Source organism: Pan troglodytes, chromosome 17 (genome assembly GCF_028858775.2).
Source record: "Pan troglodytes isolate AG18354 chromosome 17, NHGRI_mPanTro3-v2.0_pri, whole genome shotgun sequence".
In the NCBI taxonomy this organism is placed as follows: Eukaryota; Metazoa; Chordata; class Mammalia; order Primates; family Hominidae; genus Pan; species Pan troglodytes.
This window is the reverse complement of record NC_072415.2, coordinates 47,531,843-47,554,791: the sequence shown is the minus strand read 5'-3', so window position 1 is coordinate 47,554,791 and position 22,949 is coordinate 47,531,843. Positions and strand designations below refer to the sequence as shown.

Here is a 22,949-nt window from a genome sequence, read left to right as displayed (position 1 = left end):
GGCTTTCTTAAGAATTGGATATGAATTTCTTATCCAGAATTGAGTTACCTGCCCATTCCTAAGCCAATCACTGACACAAGTTGGGATTACTCTTGGACCAACTGGCTCACCCTGGGAGCTAGAGTGGAGTCAGGTTCTCCTGGGATGCAAGGGCTGAATTCCTATAAATATCTGGGCTCACTTGAGACGAGGCAGGAAGGAAAAGATTCCTGGGCAGGGAATAGCAATGTTCACTACCCATATCAGTTTTGAAAATCACTGTCAGTGTCAGTGTAATTAACTCCCTCATTAATAGACAAAGGCTTTTTTTGTTTGGTCAAAATACAAAATACTTAAGCTACAACTCAAACAAGGTCAGAAATAAAGGCTAAGCACTTAGCCAAGATGTATGCACACAAAAAGGAAACAAGGATAGAAATTGCAAACAAAGCATTAAACAGGCCAAGAGGGGCATTTTAGATTGATTATGGGTGTAATCCACAATTAAGATACAAAAAAAATGCACAACCTCATTTCACATTGTTATAGCATAATAGAACAAAAGCAAAATCTCTGACAAATGAGAGAAAACCAAGTGTCATACAGTAACCTCAGAAAAGTTGGACACATTTCTCTCAGGTTATGGCTGATTACATTGTCAGAAAATGGTGGAGAATTACAAATAATATGACGAATAATGCTTATCTAAAACATTTCTAATCTAAATGTCTTCTAACCTGGCTAGCCTGGTCTAAAATAAAATTCAATTGATGGCTCCAGTGATGATTATACCCTAGAAGGCAATAATGATCTCAAGGTGCACTCTGATGTTTCTTACAGCCCCTCAGGGCTCCTCATCCCAGGTCTGCTTCATCAGTCCCGAGGACTGAGCCCTCCTGTTCATCCATGTACCCCCACCACCTCCAGCTGCTTGGCCACCATCTTTGGTGCCCTGCCACTGGGCCAAGGCTGCCCTTACCTTGGCAGAGGTCTCATTTCCCCTTCCTTCTCTGCACAGGTCTAGAAGATACCAGAGCAGATAACAGCCTTTAGCAAGGATTTACTGAGAGTTCATAAAGAAGGAAAGAGAGGACCAACTATCCCTGCCAGCGGATGTACCCACTTCTGGAGGCCTCAACCAGGGCCTGCCCTCAGGGTTCCTCCAGCAACCCTCCCTGCCCTGCCTCACTCTGTTCCTGAGAGCTGGACCTTTCCGTCCAGCTGCGCTCTACTGTACTTTCCAGGCTAAGATTGGCCTCCCCAGCCTTGACTGACTGACTGTCAGTATTAGTATTAGAATCTATTCTAATTAGTATTAGAGTCTATTTCTGAAGCTGCTTCCCTGTACCACTGGTTCATTTCATAATTTTTGCTTTGACTGTGGGAAGGTCTGTCAGCTTCAGATGGAATCACTCATGTCTCTAATGGCTGTATGTGCTCTAGCCCACTGGTCTCATCAGTGCTATCCAACAACTTTTACTTTCTATTGTGTTTTTGAAATTCTTAGAATTAAATTTCATCTTGAGTATCCCATTACAGAAATATATCTAACTATAGATACTACCAACAGAGAACACTGTTATCTTTTCAAATACACATGAAGCACTAAAAAAAAAAAATGCATTCTATATTAAGCCATAATAAAAATCTGAATAAATTGCAAAGAGAAGAAATTTTGCAAATGAATAACAAAGAGAAGTAACAATAAAATACAACGACTTGGAAAATTTAAAGGTATTCCTAAATCACACTGGAATTAAATGTTTTTTATGACTGTTGAGAAAATTATAACAAATGGAAAATTATATATAAAACTTTTGTGTGGCAACCAATATGTTTTCAGTGTGAAATCTGAGGCCTTAAAAGCCTACAAAATTTAAAATGAAATATGAAAATAAATGAACAAAATGCCAACTTAGTTATCAGAAGAAAAATAAGATAAACTCAAAAAAAGCAGAAATTTATAAATCCATTTAAAAATATGAGTTAAAAATGAGAAAATTGATAAATCCTAGGAATAGATCTTTGGAAGGAGAAGCCAAATAGCTAAATATCTAGCAAGTATATGCAAGTAAATGATACAGAAGATACAAAAACAAAAAATTAAAAATGAGGAAACAAATATACTCATATATTTTTTAAAAAATTTTATAACAATGATGAAATCGGCAATTTTCTAGGAAAACATAAGTGAATCAAAACTTAATCATAAAGAGAAAAACTACCTGAACTGATCAAAAATACAGAGAAAAATCTCAAAAGGCAAATATGTATTACCTCCTAAATGGCACAGAAAAATATGTGGGTTATTTGAAACTCCATGTGATATAAAATATTCCAGAATATATTCTTAACAGAAGATTTCTAGGTTATTTTCCATAACCCTAATACCCAAACTTGATGGAGAAAGCACACTCCTAAATACACACACTCACACACACACACACCACCACCACATGCACACATCTCTAAACCCCACTTACTGACAATACAAGTGCAAAAATCCAAAATAAAATATCAACACAAACCAAAATCATAAGGTTACTGAAGATAGAGATCAATACACATGATCAAGTAAATGTAACTTCAGAAATTTAAAGATTAAAGAAAAAATTATATTTAAATAAAAAATAATATTCCTGGTTAAAATCATTTCTATGTAAATTTACATATATTGTATATATATAAATGTAAATGTGTATATATAAGATATATATATATACACTAAGAATAAAGCTTTCTTCCTTAAAAAAACCTCTCTTAAAACTGGACACTTGGTTAAATGATGAAACCAAAGGTCCAGCTTTACAATTCCTCCATCTACCTTAGAATGAGCAGCAATACAAATAATACAGGCAGTGTCCCTGTTTTTACGTAATACTTTGAAAGTTCTAACCAATGCAACAAAACAAAAAAAATACATGAGTAATATATATTTTAATAAGCAAAAGGAAAACTTCAGAGAAGAAACCAAAATATTAGGGCCAAATACAAAATGCATATAACACACAGCACACTCCACAATCCACAACAACTTTCCACCAACAATATCAGCAAATGTATAAAATATCTAGCAATAAATGTAAGAAGTAGGTAGCAATTGATGAAGAAAATTGTTACACTTTACTGATGAGCATAAAGGAGTTTTAAATAAATGGAGAAACTAATAGAATTCCTGAGTAGGAAGAAATAATTTTTCAAAAGGACTTAATACTGTAAGTATATCATTTTCTCCAAAAAGAATTCTCCAAAAAAAATTCTTTCTCAAAAAGAATTCATGTTTCCATAAATTTTAATCAAAATGGCAAAATTTTCTTCAAAATGAACATAAAAATTCATCTAGAAGGATAAACACAGAAGCCCCTCAAAGAGAGAGTAATGAAAGGGGACTAGTACTACCTGAAATGATGCTTACCATATTGTCAAGCTCAGTAATTAAAGCCATATGGTGCTCAAGCAAAAATTATTAAATGAACCAGTGGTACAGGGAAGCAGCTTCAGAAATAGACTCTAATACTAATTAAAGTTCAGCATTTGACCAAGATCACATTTAAAATCAAGGGAGAGAGAAGAGAATGTAATGGCTTTGAGACAACTGATTACATTTTTGGAAAAGAAAATGTTAGATTTCTGCTCTATAGCATATCCCAGAAGTACTGACCAATTAGTTGTAAAATGAAAAAAAGGAAAGAAGGGAGGGAGAGAAAGAGGAAGGGAAGGAGAAAGAATAAAACAGAAGGAAATGTATGTTATTTGAAAATCGGATTGAAATCTAAAAACAAAGGAAAAAAATTATTGAGGAATACCTACATTTTAATATCAGACATGTCTGTTTATAAGGAGAAATTATTATTTAATTTTTAAACAAAAGCAATATCTGGGAAAAATATTCATAGCATTTATCAGAGCTCTCCAAAGAAATTTTAAAAAGCATTTACAGATCATTAGGAAATGGACAAGAATACAAGCAGGCAATTCACAAAAGGCAAACAAAAAATAAACAATGATAAGAAGAAAGTATTTAGTATTTTATGCAAATTAAACAACTGTGTGATTTCCTTTTTGTCTGTTTATCAAAATAGTACTTTCTTAACAAGGTTGCAATGGAAATATGTACAAATGTTGTTAATGGGAGTTTAAATTAGTTCAGACTTTCTGGAGGATATTATAGTAATGTTTATCAAACACTTTAATATTTTTTTAAATCTACTTTTAGCAATATTTCCTAAGGAAACAATTTAAAATGTGCTCCAAAATATGTGTGTAAATATACCCACATATGATATATCCCTAATTTAAAAATTAATAAAGAACAACTTTCATGTCTTCAAAACAGGGCTCTGGTAAAATGTTTCTAAAAGTTTGACAAAGATGTTCATGATATAAGTGAAAAAGCTAAGTGTGTAACCTTAATCATGTACAGCATGAATATGGACTTAAATTTGTAAAATCAAAACAAAGGTAGATAAGACAGAGAGAGAGAGGTGAGGGCAGGAGTGAATGAGAATGAAAGAGAGAGACAGGCAGAGATAGACAGAGACAGAGAGAATAAGCACACCAAATGTTAGCTAAGTGGTGGGAATAGAGATGTGTTCTATTTTCTTCTTAAATCGTACGAGGTATTTATTTTTTAATTTAACGACTAAGCATTGCTTGTAATGTCTGGAAAAAGGTGTCATTTTAAAACTAGTCATTATTTGCATCAGGATTCTTATTTAAGTGGAAGTGTTTTGATTAGAATCAAATCTTCTTGAACTGTATTTATACTTTAAATGTTGTATCTACAAATAATCATCCCTGTCTTTGTCATTATGAAGACACTTTTATTAAGCTTCTCTTCATTTCATGCAAACAGTGCGTCCAGTGATAGAGATATATAATAAATTCACTTACTTCAAGGACTTTATAGTCTAGGTTAGCCTTGTACGTGGAACTTGATGTCCCATTGAAGATTTAACTTGTATTTATTTTATGTGTTTCTCTCTCTGGGCTAGACATAGTGTTGGTCTTTCTTAGGATAAACCAAAATGGAGGAGCAAAGATGACTCTTTCCTTTGCAGTGGCAAAAAGGGCACATCGTCACATAAAAGGCTATAAGCAGACCATTTGCTTCTGTTCTTCTGACAAAGAGAAAGTACCTCCTCCCACAGTGGTCCTGGGGAGGGAAAAAAAACAGTATGAGAGACACTAGACCCCCTGCTGATACCACAGCTGGGGCCTTAGGGGACAGCTATGAATGGGACTGAGCCAGTTAAGTAAAAGCATTGCAGCCCAGGGAATCACAGCAAAGGGCAAGCTTTTCCTGATGGCCCCAGGGAGAGAACCATTCTCCACACAGATGCTGCTGGAAGATTCCTCCCTCCCAGGGCAAATTTGATGAAGATGCTCACGGCATAACACACTAAGTGAAAAAGCTTGATGCAAAATTTTGTCATATGTAGCATGAATATGAAATTAAATTTGTGTAAACCAGATTTTTTTTATTTTTATATACATATATATTTTTATTATACTTTAAGTTCTAGGGTACAAGTGCACAACGTGCAGGTTTGTTACATATGTATAAACGTTCCATGTTGGTGTGCTGCACCCATTAACTTATCATTTACATTAGGTATATCTCCTAATGCTATCCCTCCCCCCTCCCCCCACCCCACGACAGGCCCCGGTGTGTGCTGTTCCCCTTCCTGTGTCCAAGTGTTCTCATTGTTCAATTCCCACCTATGAGTGAGAACATATGGAAAACCAGATTTCTTTCCATTCAGTAGTGGACCACCAACTTACAAGTCTGGAGAAAGGGCTTTCAACACCATCGAAATGGCAGCAAGAAGAAATTGCAGTACTAGGAAAAAGAGCCTAATTCATAACCAGAGTACTCCCCACACAGCTTGTCATTTAAAGATGACATGTTCCCCTGTTGGATTTTGTAAGACCCTGAGATTTCATGTTTTCTCAAAATGTGATTATACATTCAAAGAATGGGAGAGGAATTCCAGTAAGGAGAACTACATAAGCAACAGCAAAAAAAAAAAAAAAAAAAAAAAAAAAAAAAAAAAAACTGGAAATGCTATTTTATCTGCAAGAACCAATAAATGGTTGCATTTTCTTCCAGTGTGTTTATTATTACAGTTTGTCCCTGGTTCGAGTTTAAAAACAGTTTATCCCTCCTCACATCAGGATGCATTTTTTCAAAAGACATAAATTGCATTTACCCAGCTGGATTTGTCAACAACAACAAAAAGTTTTTCTGCTTTCCTTTCCTTTGTTTTACTCGAAATATTTGGTCCTCCTTGTATCCCAAATAGAAGAAAATAATAATCAACAATTGATTTATTTGTGTGGACAGAATGATTTGATGCTGTTTCTTGTCGTTGACAGAATGATCTGGGTGGAATTGCATTCCATTGATAAAACTGTGATGAAATGTTATTCGTTGGATGAATAAAGTTAGAAGTCAAGTGAAATTGCTTTGGCTCACATGATATTTTTTCTGCTGTCAGTCATTTCTTGGCATTTGATCACATCATTGTCTCTGCTCCCATCATATTGACTCCGTTGTCTGTTATTAATTGAAGCATGACTCTTCTTTCAAAACTGCAACAAAGAGCACAAACTCCAGAAAATAGAAGAAGTTTCACTTTTACTTTTTCTGGCTTCTTAGCTGTCTGGTTCTCTACAGAGTGCCTCAACTTCCTTATTGGTAAGCTTTAAACATCATAGCCAGGGCTCAATGGCTCATGCCTGTAATCCCAACACTTTCGGAGGCCGAGGAGAGAGGATTGTTTGAAGCCAAGAGTTCAAAACCAGCCTAGGCAATATAGCGAGGCATCATTGCTAAAAAAACCTTTAGACAAAATTAGAAAATTAGCTAGGCTTTGTGGCACATGCCTGTAGTCCTAACTAATTGGGAGGCTAAGGCAGAAGGATTGCTTGAGCCCAGGAATTGCAGTGAGCTATAATTGCATCACTGCACTCCAGCCTGGGCTACAGAGTGAGACTCTGTCTCAAAAAACATTATAATAATAAACATTGTAAAATAAAAATTTAAAAACTAAATATCACAAAATGGCGCGCCTTTCTTTTAAAGATGTACTCTATGAAATGAAACTTCTCATGATTTGACTCTATCCAGTATGTCTTCAAAGAGCCTCGTGAAGATACACACTTTATAATAATACTCCCTTGCTATGCAACAAGAATACCACACAGCACTGAGAAATAAACAACTGATCATGAGTAACAGCATGGATGCATCTCACAAGCATAATGTTGAGTGAAAGAAGCCAGGCAAAAAGACGTGTACTATGAGTCCATTTATAGAAAGTTTGAAATCAAACAAGGCTTATCATTGATGTTTGAAGTCAGGAGAATAATCACCTTTGTGGGGCAGTGATTCAGAGGTGATGGAGGGTACTTCCGCTAGGAAAGGTCTGATTTTTTTATCTGAATTGTGGTTATAGAGATATATATTCTACTTGGGAAAAATCCCATCATATTGTGCACTTATGGAAGCTTTTTGCATGGATATTATACTTTAACAAAGTTTACTAACTAAAAAATAGTTTAATTACTATTTAATTAATTACTTTAATTAATTTTAATTAAAGGGGGATTTTTTTGTCATTAACTGATTAGATGTAGAAATGAGAGGAAACAAGGCTGTAGGATAACCCGTATGTTTCCTTTAGGCATCAGTGGGTTAGGTGTACAGAGGACAAAAAGGACACAGTAGAGGGTCTTTTGTTGCGGGGAGTTGGTTTGGAGAAGTTGAGTTTGAGATGCCTGCAAGTCAGGACACCCAGTATACACTCAGATTGGACACCTGAGATGGAGTATATGTTCAGGAGTACTCAGTACAGCAATAATAACTACAGCCTATGAGGGGATGCAATTGCCAGAGAAATGGCAAAATAAAAAGAGGGGGACTGAAGAAGGAGCAGGAGTAGGCCCCTGGGGTGGGCTACAAATTTCCATCCCAGGGCACATGGGAAGTATGGACTTCCTGGAAACTCAACTTCCATGGACCCAAACTGCCTCTGGGGCCCATCCCACTCAGAAGAAGGTGAGGCTAATGCCAGGGCCAGTCTCCTTCCTCAATGACCCTTCTGACCTTGACCTCCACTTTTTACATTCAGACCTAAGCTCCTTGCACATATTTGATGAATGAATGAACAAATGCTTCACAGATAAGTCCTTAGTCATACCAGCATTTATGCCCTTTTGCAATGCCAAACAAAAATGAAATAGAGGCCAAAGGTGAATGCAATTGATGTGTATGTGTGCTGGCAAAATGAAGAAAGCAATTTAAAGCACATATTGGAGAGGAATCAGGGACCATGGATATGGGAGTTTTACATCAACTTTGGGCAGAGCAGTGGGGAGTGGGGTGGAGACAGTTATTGACAATTCTCTCTCTTATAATCCCCTATCCCCCTTCTCCCAGTTCAGTTCAATAAATACACCCAAAAATAAGTTCTCTCATTCTATAGACAGTCAAAAAATATCTGACAAGAAGCAGGTCAGCAAAAATGGTAGTTGTATCTGCAGTACGGAAATCACCAAAGGAAACCATTGTTTGTTTGGAAATTAATGCCTGTTAGAATCAGTAATACATTGGAAAATTGATATTGACTACAATGTGTTTGTGGGTGGCTTTCAGCAGGGTTGGAAGGTCCATTAGCTTCCTTTTTACCGCAGAGATTAAATAAGCAAGTCACAGTGCACAATAGTTATAAGGTCCCTGTCCGCCCCATTCCTAGAAAAGAGTACCTGACACCTAATAAGAGCTCAGGGAATATTAGCAACTATTTGTCAATCTGTGTTTTCGGTGTTAGTGTTTTGTCATTTGTTGGTTTTAAAAATCACCGTGAATTAACAACACTTGATATAATGAAGGATTTAGTGCATATGCCAATGTCACCTTATGCCTGGCTCTGTGCTACAGACTCTCAGGGAACTCAGAAGTAAGACAAAGTCCCTCTCAGGGTCAGAACCTAACCCACCTTTAACTAAAAAGGGTTTATACCAGCATCTTTGCCAACCATTTTGTTTTCCAGATGAGGGAATCTGAAGTGATAAAGGCCTAAGTCTAGAACTCAGTTTTCCTGAGTCCCAGTTTAGGGAACTTTCAACTATAGTATCAGATCTCTTCTGTACTTGAAATTTTTACAATTGTATTAAAGGAAACACAAGAAATATTTACAACAATGAAAACTAATGTGTTTGCAGTTTATGGTTCAGGGTCTACTGGCAACAGTGTTCTGAGAAGGGGGGAAACTCAGAGGCAATGTGGTATAAAGGGATTGTAGTTAGAGAGTCATGGGTTCAAACCCCAGCTAGCAGGATGACTAGAGATAAGCTACCTAACCCTCATGAGCTTCTTTAAAATGCAAATAAAATAGTAATACCTACCTTAGAAGCAGCTCTCAGGAAGAAACAAAATAAAGCATGAAAAATGACTAACAAGGCACCTGACACATTAGACAATATGTTTTAGCTTCTTCCCTTTTTTTCTCTCCTTGTAGTACAAGTCAGGGGTTCATAGAGAATATAGACTGGCAATGAACCCTAAGCAACATAGCTGGTTTTTTTGTTTGTGGTTTTGTTTTGTTTGTTTGTTTGTTTGTTTGTCCCTGAGTTGGTGTGTTGAGGTTTGCCATCCAATATCCACAGTGCCCAAGGCCTGAGCTGTGAATTCCGACTATCAGGGTCATTGCTTACTTGAACTTGCTTGCCAGGGAGTAGGGTGTCTCAGCTCCTCCCCAGGTTCACTCTCTAGAGCATGGTCCAGGAAAACAGAAAACAATTGTGCAGCAGCCTTCCTTCCCACCTACTGCATGCAGCCCTGCTGACTTCCCAATATGCAGACCAACAATGCAAAACCAAGGTCTCCACAAAGGCTTTCATCTTTATCTCTTCCTTCTCCTAAGAACCTTTGAGAACATCTGGATTTCTTTCATTTATCCAGAGGACAGTCCCCTCAAAAATAACTGAACCAAGTCGAAGTTCACTGACCGCACTGAGGTGCTTGCCAGAGCTCCCTGGGCCCATGGGTGATTGTGCACTGACCTTGACTAACTCATCCACTTGGGGCCTGCACTCAGTCTTCATCACCAGGTCTCCCTTGGAACACTCCATCTCTCCTGATAATGACTGAAATCCACTCAATCACCCTCCTCCCTGGGCTGTACACATTGTGAAAGCAGACATATCACAAGAGTAACTCTCCTTGTTCCAGAACTGCTCATGCGGAGTCAAGAAGAGACGGCACAAACACAAAGACACAGGGTGTCATGCCCATACACTCCCTACACCAAGAAGACACCCCCACAACACACAGATATGCGGGAGTACAGAAAGACACCCAAGCACACAAATTATGGTACACACACACTCATCCGCACAGCTTCACACAAGAGCAATCACACATGTTCTGCATATAGACACACACCTCTGCAGAGACTACCATGACTGTGCATGTCTCTGTGTCTACCCAGGTACTATGTGTACCCCTCTCCAAAGCTTCCCCACTTGCAGCTCCCCCTGGCAGGGTAGTTCAGCTCTGGAGTCAGAAGAGAATTTGAATTCCTGTTCTAACTTTTCTACTCTATAGCCATGGGCCTAGAGCTTGGGCAGGTTGTTCAACCTTGCTGGCTTCCTTTTCTTTATCTATAAAATAGGGGAAATAGCATTTCTACCTATAATAATGTTTGTTTGGTGTTTTCCTCACAGGGCTGCTGTGAGTTTTAAATGGGATCATGTATTTGAAGTGTTTGGCGCACTGCTTACCAAATAGTTAATGTTCCATAAATGATGCAGGCAGGTATAACATGCCCACAATCACAGAATCCAAAAAGATTAAAAAACCAAAAGGTTTTTCAAAACCTGACCTGGAGAGACATGAGGCTTTTTATAATGCTTACTCACCCCACTTAGGATCAATGTTCATAACTTTTGCTGCAGAAGTGTGAGAATGTTTGGTTAGAATACTGCCCCAGTTCCTACTGGGGTTTTGCTTTATACGCATTATTTATCGCTTTACCTTTGGGAAGTCTGAAAAATTTGATTTTGAAACAAGTATGGTCCCACGGATTTGGACAAGAAACTGTAAACCAGAATTATCATTAATATAATTATACTTTTTAACAAAAATAAGAATATATTATATGTAATAATAACATTACGATAAGATTCAATAGTACTGGAATAATAGCTCTCGTTACTGTCATTACACTCATACTCTCTGCCTTTCTAAGGCATACATTTAAGTGTCAGCTCTGATGGTGAGCTCACACATTAGCCTGCCTTCCTTTCCCTCCTCACATACCAAGTCACTTTCTCCTGCTGTCATTTCCCCATTTCAGGAGGGATTGAAGCTTCTCACAACTCGCCAGTGCAATGAGCATCTAGGCCATCGAGGCTGCCCTGGTCTTGCTCCTGCCCAGCCTTCCTTGGCTTGCAGCACATCCTGACCTCTCTTTCCAGCCCCCACTCTGTCACACACACACTGGACTCTGATGTCCCCAGTCCATGGCTCTATGTGAGGTAGTGTTTCAGCACTGATGGGGTGTGGAGAAGAGGAAGCATCTCTCCCCATGTGTGCTGTGAGACTCTGGACAGCAGAGGTCTCAGAGCTCATTTCCTTGAATCCCTCACACATGTCTGAGGACCAGAACCATAAAAATGATTCGTAGATACCAGTGCATCCAAGACATTTACTTGCCTTTCTTCTCTCTTGTAACCCTGAGTACACTCAGGCTCTCTCTAAGTCCCTGTCAATGAGACTTCAGGCCAGACCTGCACTTTTCTGCACTGGTGGCTTTAAGGTTGGTCCTCAGTGTTAGGTGCTCACTAGAATAACCTGGGGAGACTTTTAAAAATCACAGTAGGTGGCCCACATCCCAGACCAATTAATTCAGAATCTCTGGGGATGAGACCCAGGCCTCAGCATTTTTTTTAAAGTTCCCCTGTATTTCCACTGTGCAACCAACACAGACAGTCCTGTGCTCTGGACCACTGGAAGGAAGACCACACCTGCATGTATTATTAAACCTCACTACATGATTGTTTCTGGTCAATCCCAGGAGCCAGAGACTTTGGGGTAAGTACTGTGAGGAGGAGAATCTCCCACAGAAACCCTGGATGTGTTGCCCTGGAAAAAGAATCTGGAAAGAAGGCAGCAGCAGAGCAGATCCTTGGAGGACTGGGCAGGCGACAACCCCAGAACCAGAGCTCCTGATTGGGCTCAGTGGTAACTTGAGGCCTATGGAAGGTAGGGTTGCCAGATAAAATACAGGGCACCCAGCTAAATCTGAATTCCAGATAAAGAGCAAATTTTTTTTTAGTTTCAATATCAAATATTGCATGGGATATACTTATACTAAAAATTATTCTTTATCTGAAATTCAAATTTAACTACACATTCTGTAGTTTTATTTGCTAAATTTGGCAATGTTAGGGGGGACAAATTCACCCTGATTGCCTCCCACCTGTGTTGTGAAAGTTTGTTTATGCAAAAAAGAAGGAAAGCAGTCATGTTATTCCAGACGGCATTCGTTCCATTTGCCAAATAAATAGAACTTGCATTTTCCTTTATAAAAAATAAAAATAAAACTTTGTCACATTTCTTTCTTTTTTCTTTTTCCAGAGACTTGATCCTACATTTTATGCTGACACTTTAACTCTTTGTCAAAGGCTATTCCAATCTGTAATGGAAGGAATTCAGGGATGCCTTCCCTTTCTGTGTGCATTGTATAAAGATAGAATTGGAGATTCGCTGGCAGAAATACCCTCAGCTGCCTCTCTGGTCTTTTCCAGCAACTCCCAGAAGAGCCCTGATCTCAGGGCTCTTGTCTGCCCCAAGCCTGGGAAGCTTTGCTCAGGGAAAGAAGAACAGAGGGAACTGGGCTGCAACGGAGATGGTGTTAATTGGAGCAAAAGATTTTGCCTACTGGAAATAGTAGCTGTAAGCGAGATGAGATCCAAAGAACCCAGTGAAACTCTTCGGGCCTGCCTGCAGCCTGGCTCCTCCAGGGAAGACAAGACTGAACCCCCATTGAGGCAAGGCAAAAAAGGCTCAAAATGAATCAATTAACAGCACATATAAGATAATAAATGCCTGTATTTTTTTTTCTTCTGTCTCTGTGTGAATGTTAAAGTCTTATTCTAAAAGGAGAAATATTTGCTCCACATCCTCAGGATCTGCCAGTCAGGTCAATTCAAGCTTCAACGCTGAAGGGTCATGAAGGATGGCCTTGGCTGGGAGATGTTACCTTACTGTCCGCAGCCTGCTGGAGCTGTGCTGGCCCCTCGGCTGGGTACTTTGCAGACCCCTGAGGCACTGGTTTTGGTTAGGTCTGGCTTCCTCAAGGCAACATCTTCCCTTATCTCAGGAGCCTCCCAGCTGAGACCATCCCACTTCTGAACCCCACAGCCCAGTGCTGCATCTCTCTTATGTAACCTTGCACCTCTCAGCCATCATCATTGATGTGCATCAAGCCTACCAGACACGTGAGGGTGGGAAGGATATACAGTGCCCATCCCATCATCCTTTCATCCATGCATTAGCTAGCCCAGTGCATTGCTGTGAAATATTTGATGGATGAATGAGTGAAGAAATAAAGAGTGACAACCACCTTCCCTTTAAATATACATGCTTGCTATCTCCTTCATCTTTCCAATTGCCTCATCAGAGCAGAAGGGCTACAATTATTAAGCTCAACTTGCAACCTAGAAAACCAGGTTGGGATACATGACTTTCTCAAATGGGTTTTAACTCACCTGTGGCAAAGCCAGATTAGCGGTCCCCACCCTGGAGTCCTGCCTGGGTGCTATTTCCTGGCACAGCACTGCCTCTTCGCCAGGCTGCTGAGAGAAAGACACATTGGACATAAATCTCCCAATGCTTGAGAGTTTATCAACAAAAACATGGAGACCTGATATAGTCCATCTCTTCCATAACAAATAAATAATACCTAGTAATAGTTGTATCAAAATATTAGGGAAAGGACAGAAACTGCAATGCATGTTATTTGGGTAAAATACACAGACTGTATCCTTTTGAGTAAAAATTGTAGTCAGCTAGAACTTGTTTCCCAAAAAGGAAATCAAAGCTTTCCAAATCAAACAGCATCTCTTTGGGGCCGATTTATTTATTTAGTCATTAAGTAAAGACTTGCTGTGTGCCTGTTCTGGGCCAGGCATTACTTTAAAGGCTGGGATAGAGTTGGGGAGTGAGTCAGGGAGGCTTTCTGCCCTCATAGAGTTTCCATGCTGGTGTGGGGAGATGGACAATAAAAAATAAACCCAACAAACAGGCAACACAGTGCCAGGGTGTCATCAGTGCTATGAAGAAAATAAAGCCGGGTGGTGTAAGAGAGAGGGTGAGTGAGGGGCTGCTTTAACCTGGTCAAAAAAGGCCTCTTAGTCGAAGCGACATTTGATCTGAGACCTGCCTGACAGGAAGCAGCCAGCAAGAGCAAGATGTAGAGCAAGAGCATCCCAGGCAAAGGAAACAGCCAGTGCCAAGGAACCGAGGTGGGGACAACCTCAGGGCCTCTGAGAAACAGTAGGTGGAGTGGGATGAGCAAACAGAGAAGCAGAACAAGAGATGACATCAGAGAATCTGGCAAGGGCCAGACCCCAGGAAACTCAACTATGTGAGCTAGGATAAGAAATTTGCATCTTATCCTCAGCATGATAGAAAGACCCTGGAGGGTTTTGAGCAGAGGAGTGCATGGTTTCATTTATGTCCTAAAAATACCATTTGACTTTGTGAAGAGTAGATTTAGGTAACAGGTGAAGGCAAGGGGATGAGTGAAAAGAAGATTTTGCAATATTCCTGATTGTGAAGATTGTGGCCTGCCCTGGGTTGAGAGAGAACAATTTAGAAGAACGAAGAATATGTTTTTAAGCAAAGTCAGTAGGATTTGTCAATGAAAGATATCCAGGGAATAGAAGGGTGAGATAGATTAGAATTAGGTTTCTGCTTGGCTTGAGCAACTAGGTATATGGTGGTGGTGGTGCCATTGACTGAGACTTGTAAAAGAGAAGTTACAGAAGGAAGCAGAGCCTCCTTTGGGGATGTTTGAGGGTTGGGATTCCTATTAGATGAAAAAGTAGAGGTGAAGAGAAGACAATTGGGTACCTGAGTCTCAAGATCATGGAAAAGGCCAGGTGTACACACTTGAATAATTTTGGAGTTATTGATATAAGGTTAGTAATTAAAACCACAAGGTGAAGAAATTTCCCTGAAAACAGAAAGTGTTTGTAAAGGAAAAAAGAGAGCCGAGCACGATGCTCTAGGTATTCCAACATTCGGGTGGGTGGGAGGAAGAGTGAGTGAGATAAGGGCAGTAAAGCGGGAGGAAAATTAGAAGAGTCCAGAATCCAAGAGAACTGGGGAACTAAAGAAATCATGAAAGGTTTCCTGGAGTAAGTGGTATTCAAACCAAGCCTTGGAGACTGGGTGGTGTTTAGATCAGTGTAGAGCAGTGAAGGGCATTCTGGGTGGATGTAAAGGTGTGAGCAAGGCCTTGGAGTGGGGCCCAGGCAGTGAGGATCTGCGGACAGGAAGAGGAAGAGGCAGGTGATAGTTATTAGGATCACTGCCCTTGTGTTGGGGGCCCCAAGTGACAGACAAAGCCAGGGCTGTGTGAAGGCAGGAGGAAACCAAAGCTGACTGCATCTTCTACACCCCTTGTCCTGCCTGCGCTTCAGATACCTTAAATGCCCTGGGAGTCGGGCCTGGGCTCCTAGGGCTGTTGCTTTCTCCCTCCTCCAGGCCCATCAGCAAAGGGCCATGCAGCAGGCTGTCCAGGCCCCAGGGCCCTTTGCCCACTATGCAGCCAGACCATCAGCTTCCCTGGCTCAAACCTGCTCCTTTTACTGCTGTCTGCTTTTGGGAGGGATGCCATGGGGAGTCTTTAACCCAAGAATTCAGGAAATTAGCTCTACGTCAAGCTCCACTCTCTCCAACCAACTTTCTATAAACCCCTCTCTGCCCCAAATTAAGGTGCTTTCTTAATTAAGGTGATCTCCTAGTTTCTCTGTAAGCAAGGGTACTTTGTTTTCCAACTTTCCTTCTCATCTACTTCTAAAAATTTGCTTTATGGTCTTAGTTTCTCTAGATTCCTCTTATATTGAAGAAAACTTAACCTTTACCAAGACGAAGCTGAGTCCAGCCTGGGCAAAACACACATCATCGGCAGCGTCCTCTAACACTTGTGGACTGGAAAAATGCTTCTCATCTTGAAGTCTGAAAGCAAGGAGAAGTCTAGAGCTGGAATGGAGCTTCAGCTCTTCAGGAGGAACCTAATTCTCACAGGGAAAGCCAGCCAGACCAATGCAGGGATGAAGTCTCATGGGTTCACAGGGAACACTTCCTGGAATAAGAAAGAGAACAGATTAGATGATTAGTGCATGGGCATATTCAGCCTCCCCCAACAGAAAGGAAGCCCCCACAAGTGTAAGCACACACACACAAACATGCACACATTCTACACACAATTATGCTCACAAATCATAAACTCATGCATACAAAACACCTGAGTGATGCTGTTAGAGGTCCCTCAAATACGTCCCCTTGGTAATTTTCATACTTTCACATATATATGCATACAGTTGCACAGTATTCACTTTCAGTATTGTACAGCATTCACTGCCTGCAATTAGGGAGGACACTGGGTTTTCTAATAACTAATGCTTTATCTACAATGTACCTCCTGCTGCCTGGAGCTCCCCCCGCACCCCCACCCTCATCATCACCTGATTTTGCTGAGGGGTGATGGGCTGACTTCATGTGTTTGGGACATCCTGCTCTCAGTTCTGTCTCTCTGTCCTGTCTACTGACACTAGCTACCCAGCTGTAACCATTTGCACATGTTAATGTCTTATTTGTGTCTCTTCATGGGTCTTTTAAACATGTATGTTTGTCCTAAATACTGGCCTGTGGCAGAAACCACATTTCTCAAATTAGGCCAGGAGGCCTGAGGCTCCCCAGGGTGCAGATTGTTTGTCTTCCACCAGACTTCAGACACCTGGTGATGATGTGCCTGTCAACCCACTTGAGCTGGAGGCTGCTCGAAGGCTGAGGCCTTCACTTCTATTTCACTGGCACCCTCTGTCTGGCCCACACCAGGGCTTGGCCCACAGGGGATGCTCTGCAGGCGTCATGAGACTGTTTGAGGTTAGTGGAGTTATGGGCCTCCTTCCTCCTAAGTACTGGTGTACTGGCCATCCTCTTTTCAGCCAGTGCACACAGCGGGGCAGTTGTCACAAAGACCCATACCTACTTGTTCTCCATCACCAGGTCTGGAGGTGCAGGACTGCATAACCTCATCTGTGCACATCGGTCCACATAGGTCCAGTGTCAGAAGCATCAGGAGGACCCACTGGAGGCTCCTAAATCTCACCCACCTTCTGATTGATGACTGTTTTCTCTTCTACCACTTAAGACACAGAGGGAAAGTCTCCCTTGGAGGGTGTCACATGGACTTTGATATTATCTCCCTAACAGGTCAGCTCTCATCCTGGAGCTTCTTCGTGGGAGGGGCTGAATGTGAGATCTCTGGGTGCCTGGTCTTGGTGACAGCGATGGTGAAAAGCCTCCAGGGAAGGAAGGGTGAATCACAGATGAGAGGCCCAACTGAACTCTCGAACTGTATCTGTATTACTCAAGGTTTGCCAGAGAAACATAACCAATGGAATGGATGAATGGATGACTGGGTAGATGGATAGATAGATAGATGGTATAGATGATAGATAGATAGATAGATAGATAGATAGATAGATAGATAGATAATAGATAGATAGATAGATAGAGTGTATTTATTATGAGAATTGGTTCATGTGATTATTGAGTCAGAGAAGTCCCATGATATGCTGTTGGCAAGCTGGAAAACCAGGAAACCCAGTGGTATAATTCATGTGAAGCCAAAGGCCTGAGAAACTGGGGGCCACCAATATAATTCCCAAATCCCAAAGGCCCAAGAACATGGAGTTCTAATGTCCAAGGACAGAAGAAGATGGATGTCCCAGCTCAAACAGCGACAGCAAATCCACCTTTCCTCTGCCTTTTTGTTCTCTCGGGCCCTCAGTGAAATAGATAATGCCTGCTCACATTGATGAGGGCAAATTTTCTTTACTCAATCCACTGATTAAAATGCAAGGTTGTTCCAGAAACAACCTCACAAGCATCCTGATAAATAATGTTTTGCCATCTATCTGAGTATGCCTTAACCCAGTCAAGTTGACATCTAAAATTAACCATCATGATGTCCTATATAGCTTGGTTCTTGCACTTTTTTCTTTTCTTTATTGTCTCTCCTCTACTCACCACTTTCTCTCCTACAGCCCACCTAAAGTGAAATAAAGACTATCTGGTACATACAAGTTTGTAGGGGCAAGCAAGAGCAACTGTTGTTTCAAGAAGGGGTCAGCCTCCTAAACAGACAGCTAAGAACAGTTAGAATGTATAGACCACAATGGCCTTGGCTGACCTCTTTGGCCAGGACATCAGCATCTCCCTCTTCAGTGCTCCCATACCACTTTTACATTGCTATTAAAGCAGCTCAGACAGGGCATTGGAGGTGGCTGTTGACCAGCACCTCTGGTAGATGGCAAACCACTTAAGTAGAAACTGGGTTTTATTTCTCTTCATATTCCAAGCACCTGGCACAGAACCCAACATGGCAAGCACTCTTAAATACTCACAAAAGAATTATGAACCAGGAAGAAATTTTATGGATCAGGTTCCCCAGAAAGCAGACTCTGAGATTAAAACTGGCAGCAGTGATTTGTTGGAAGGTGTTTTTGGAATCTACAAGTTCCCTTGACAGGAGTGGGAGAAGGAGGATTGGGCAAATGGAGCAGTTGAATTGCAATGCAGTGACTATAGGAAGCTCTGGAGGTGAAAGGGCCCTTCAGAATTATCCTGTCTTCATACTTCTTCATCCAGCAGTCTCTACATGGTGGACCAGTGTACCAATGCCCCTAGCAGTAGGGGGAAGGAGTGCTTCAGTGCTGGACAGGGGGTCTGGGGCACCATGACATCCATCACAGGAAACTTGATGGAATAACAGTATTTCAGAAATGGAAAGAAATGTACTAGCAGAAGAGCCACAGAACCCAAGCCAGGAGCCCTGTGCACTAGTCTACACATGTTTTCTGATGTTGGACAAGTCATCAAGCCTCTCTAGCCTCTAGTTTCTTTTATGCTGGTGGCACATTAAAATCTCCTGAAAAGTTTTTTAAAATTACTAACTCTGGTCCCCACCTCACACCAATTGAATCAGGGTCTCAAAGGGTGACTGTCTAGGCATCAGTGTTTTTAAAAACTTCCTCGTAATTTTAATAAGCAGCCAAGTTGGAAAACCAATGGAAAATATATGGGCCTTAGAACCTCTCCTAGGTGATTTATAATGTCTATGGTACTGGATTTCTAGTGTCTATGCTCTGTAGCCAAGAGCTGGCTCCTCTACGAATAGAAGGATGTACGTAACTTCTGGTTGCAGAAGCTTCCCGAAATTCACTCCTTGTTATGTCTCAATTGTATCCTCACAAATTTTGTATGTTGAAGTCCTTACCCCATTCAAGTACCTTGAAATGTGTCTGTATTTGGAGATGGAACTTTTAATTAAGTAAAAATGAGGTTGTTAGGGTGGGCCCTAATCCAATGTGATGGGTGTCCTTATAAGAAGAGGACATAGTTATGTAGAGAAGGATGACCATGTGCAGACACAGACAGAAGATGGCCATCTACAAGCCAAGGAGAGAGGCCTCAGAAGAAATCAACCTGCCAACTCCTTGATCTCCGACTTCCAGACTCCAGAATGGTGAAAAAATACATTTATTTTGTTTAAACCACCCATTCTGTGGTATTTGTTACAGCAGCCCTAGCAAACTAACAGAGTCCTCAACTCCAAACCCCTCTTCTTTCTCTCAATTTCTCTCCCCAGTTTATTCTTTCACTTCTCCCAGAAACCAAAGTTCATAACACTCTCAAAGTCTCCCAGCTCAAATGCTGATATCACAGGATAGAGCTCAGGAAACTTTCACCCTTGTGAAAAATCAGTGAAAGCAACTGCAGAACTGTTCCCCTGGCATTCTCTCACCTTTCCCTCCAGTCCATCATGAAGAAAGCTGATTAAAGTCCTTCCAGAACAGCCAGCCCATTGGGCCCATTCTCAGAAAACTCACTGAGGGATTTATGAGGAAAAGAGGGCAGTCATAAGAGAAGTTCTTTTCTGTGTGGAGTGGTGGTGTTATTAAGAGTTGAGGAAAGCCAGCCTGCCCATAATAATCCTCCTAGCAGCCTCTGGCCAGTTCCTGAAATTCAACCATCCAGGACATACTTGTATTAGTCAAGGACTCTGCTAAAATGCCAATGCCAAAGAGATGGGAAAACAAAGCCATTATATGCTGTTTATACTTTAGGCTCAATTTGCTATTGAAGTTGTGTCCTATGGGTTAGTTTGATTAATGGTTGTTAAGAGAGAATTAAGGCATTAGTCACTTCAAAGAAAAAGCTGGACTTGTAGAAGGCCTGTTGCCTGCAAAAGCTGCCTGCTTAACAGTATTGGCCACTATTCCCTTTCTTATTTCACCATAAGTCCCCCAGCAAATAATCAGGGAGTATTCCCCAGCCTGCGTTTGCACTGAGCAATCTTAGACAAGCATTCCTAGGTTTCTCAGTTACACTCAAAAGGAGGCCAATCAATTTGTCCAAATAAATATATAAACACAAAGTGTTTTAAAAGCAAAGGGGAATGGAAGGAACTTCTAGTCAATCATCTTCCACTGTAAATAAATAGTGGTTTCCAACCCATTCCCTCAATGACCTAAAAAGTCCTGTGGACACAGCAATGTATTTCCTGGGGAGAGTTTCCCCCTAAGAATGCAATCTCGTAACTCATTCCTTTGCATCAACAGGAATGAAGTGTGAAAAATAAAAATGCTCTAAACAAGAGATGCAATTATTTTAGATTCTTTCCTAGAGGAAAAGAAAACATCATCCTGGTATAATTTTCTCTTTACTTCCCTCCCTCATTCTTTCCTCCTCTTCTACCCACTGTTTAATGAGCCCCAGAATTTTCCTCCAGAGAACTTTTCCCCATCATATAACACAACCTTGGAAATAAACACTGGCTCCAGTTGGATGGCGTGAAAAAACAGGGTGGGCCTAAAGAGAATGCATTCACTGTAAGGGAACAGAGCAAGTCTGTGCATTGGGACAAGGCTGGATGGTTTCTGCTTTTTTCCATTCCCTTATTTAAGAAAACATTCTGAGACTGATGTTCGGCCTTGCCCTAGAATTTAGCCAACACAGAGCTTAGAGAAGGAGTATTTCAAAAGTGTATTATAAGACTCTGGGACTCAGCACTGTGAGCTTTAGTATGAACCAGACGTTGAGCCCTGGGAGCTCTCTTGCTTGATTCTGGCCATTGCCTTCTTGCCTTGCTCTCATGCATGAATCCCTGTCTTGATCATCGATCTAGTATCAAGACCCTCCCTGCTCCAGACCCCAGTGGCCAGCCATGGAGATGGCCCTTGTGTTGACTAACCCCATGCTTACCTGCTGAGTTTGCCTAAATCAGCTTCCTGCTGTGTTCCTCAGTTTCACCCTGCCCACCGTTAGGGCCATGTTCTGCAGAGAAGCAGTAGAAGGAAGTTGTTAAGGGCATGAACCCTCCAATCAGCTAGCCTGGGGTGAGGTCCTGTACCATTTACCAGCTGTGTTACCTGGGAATGTCATTTCTTTACTCTGCCTTGGCTTTCTCATCTGTAAAAGAAAGATGAGTACCACCTGCCTCCCAGGTGGGCAGAGAGGAGAAAAGGCGCTGACACATGCAGAGTGCTAAGAACAGTGCAAGACACACAAACACATGGGGATTGTGAGCTTCCTCACAGTGGTTCCCCCTTGGGCTGCTTGCTTGAACAGTCACACCCTCTGAATACCACATTTTTCATCTACTGGAGTGTGCTCCCCACAGTATCTGCTGCACACATATGGGCTCATCTAATTCCAGAGCCCACTAAGATACTATAAATTAAACAGCAAAGAACACACAACATCTCAGCCGAAAATCATTTATTGAGCACTTACTATGTGCCAAGCACTATACTGGATGTAGGGTATGCAATTAATAACTTATATTCTCTTACCTTCTTAAGGAGCTGGGGGTCTAATGCATTTATAGAATGTCTCCAAAATCACAGTGGAAATTAATAGGAAAAAGAATCTTTGCATCCCCCTGACATGTGTCCAGTGTGTACAGTTAGATTCCCCCGAAAGCTTGATCCTTTTGTTTTTCAGGACTGAGTTCTCTGGGTTGGATGGGTGTGGGGCAGGGGTGGGAACTGAGTCAGCTATCTCAGCATCCCATGAAGACTGACATTCTCTGGATTGTGGGGTGAATGGATCTCCAGGGAAGAGATTATGGGGAAGAGTCCCTTTGGTAGTTTTCCAGTTCTTAGATATAAAGCCCTTGCCACCACCAGGGGATTGTGTTTACTGTGGCTACCCTGGGAGGCACAATAGGGTTATAAAATTAGAAAGCCAGTCAGGTTGATGATCCCCGCCCCTTCTCTAATTCATTCCCTCACTGTCTCTATCACTCCAACTCTTAGGAATCCATTATGTTTATATGCATTCACGCTTGTTTTCATCCTCCCTATTAGGAATGAAAGGTGTTGCAGTGAGCATAGTTACTCTGTGGAGACAAATCGGAACGTGTTTCCTGTGCCGGAGCCTTCAGCCAGCACCAACTGAGGATGGCTCAGGGTCCTGGTGAGGAGCAGGGCCCATGCCAGCCTTCACAGCCCACAGGCAGGGTGGGCACGTGCACTGGTTGCCTTGGCAGAGAAACTATAATATACGTGGACGGATGAGGGGCTCAGGCTGCAGCATTTCAGTAGCACACCCCTATAGGACTGCCTGTTTAGTGCAGTAATCATGTTTCCCATAGAGCCCT

The 22,949-nt window shown here is 41.3% G+C and overlaps 1 long non-coding RNA gene across 1 annotated transcript; it reads right to left on the bottom strand.

Moving 5' to 3' along the window:
* Positions 1-4,880: 4,880 nt before the first annotated feature.
* Positions 4,881-21,773, bottom strand: LOC134808672 (uncharacterized). The gene is made up of 5 exons (XR_010152098.1): positions 21,551-21,773; positions 16,141-16,361; positions 13,759-13,845; positions 6,458-6,573; positions 4,881-5,134 (listed from the first exon to the last, which is right to left on the bottom strand). It is a non-coding gene; the product is annotated as an uncharacterized LOC134808672 (long non-coding RNA).
* Positions 21,774-22,949: the final 1,176 nt, after the last annotated feature.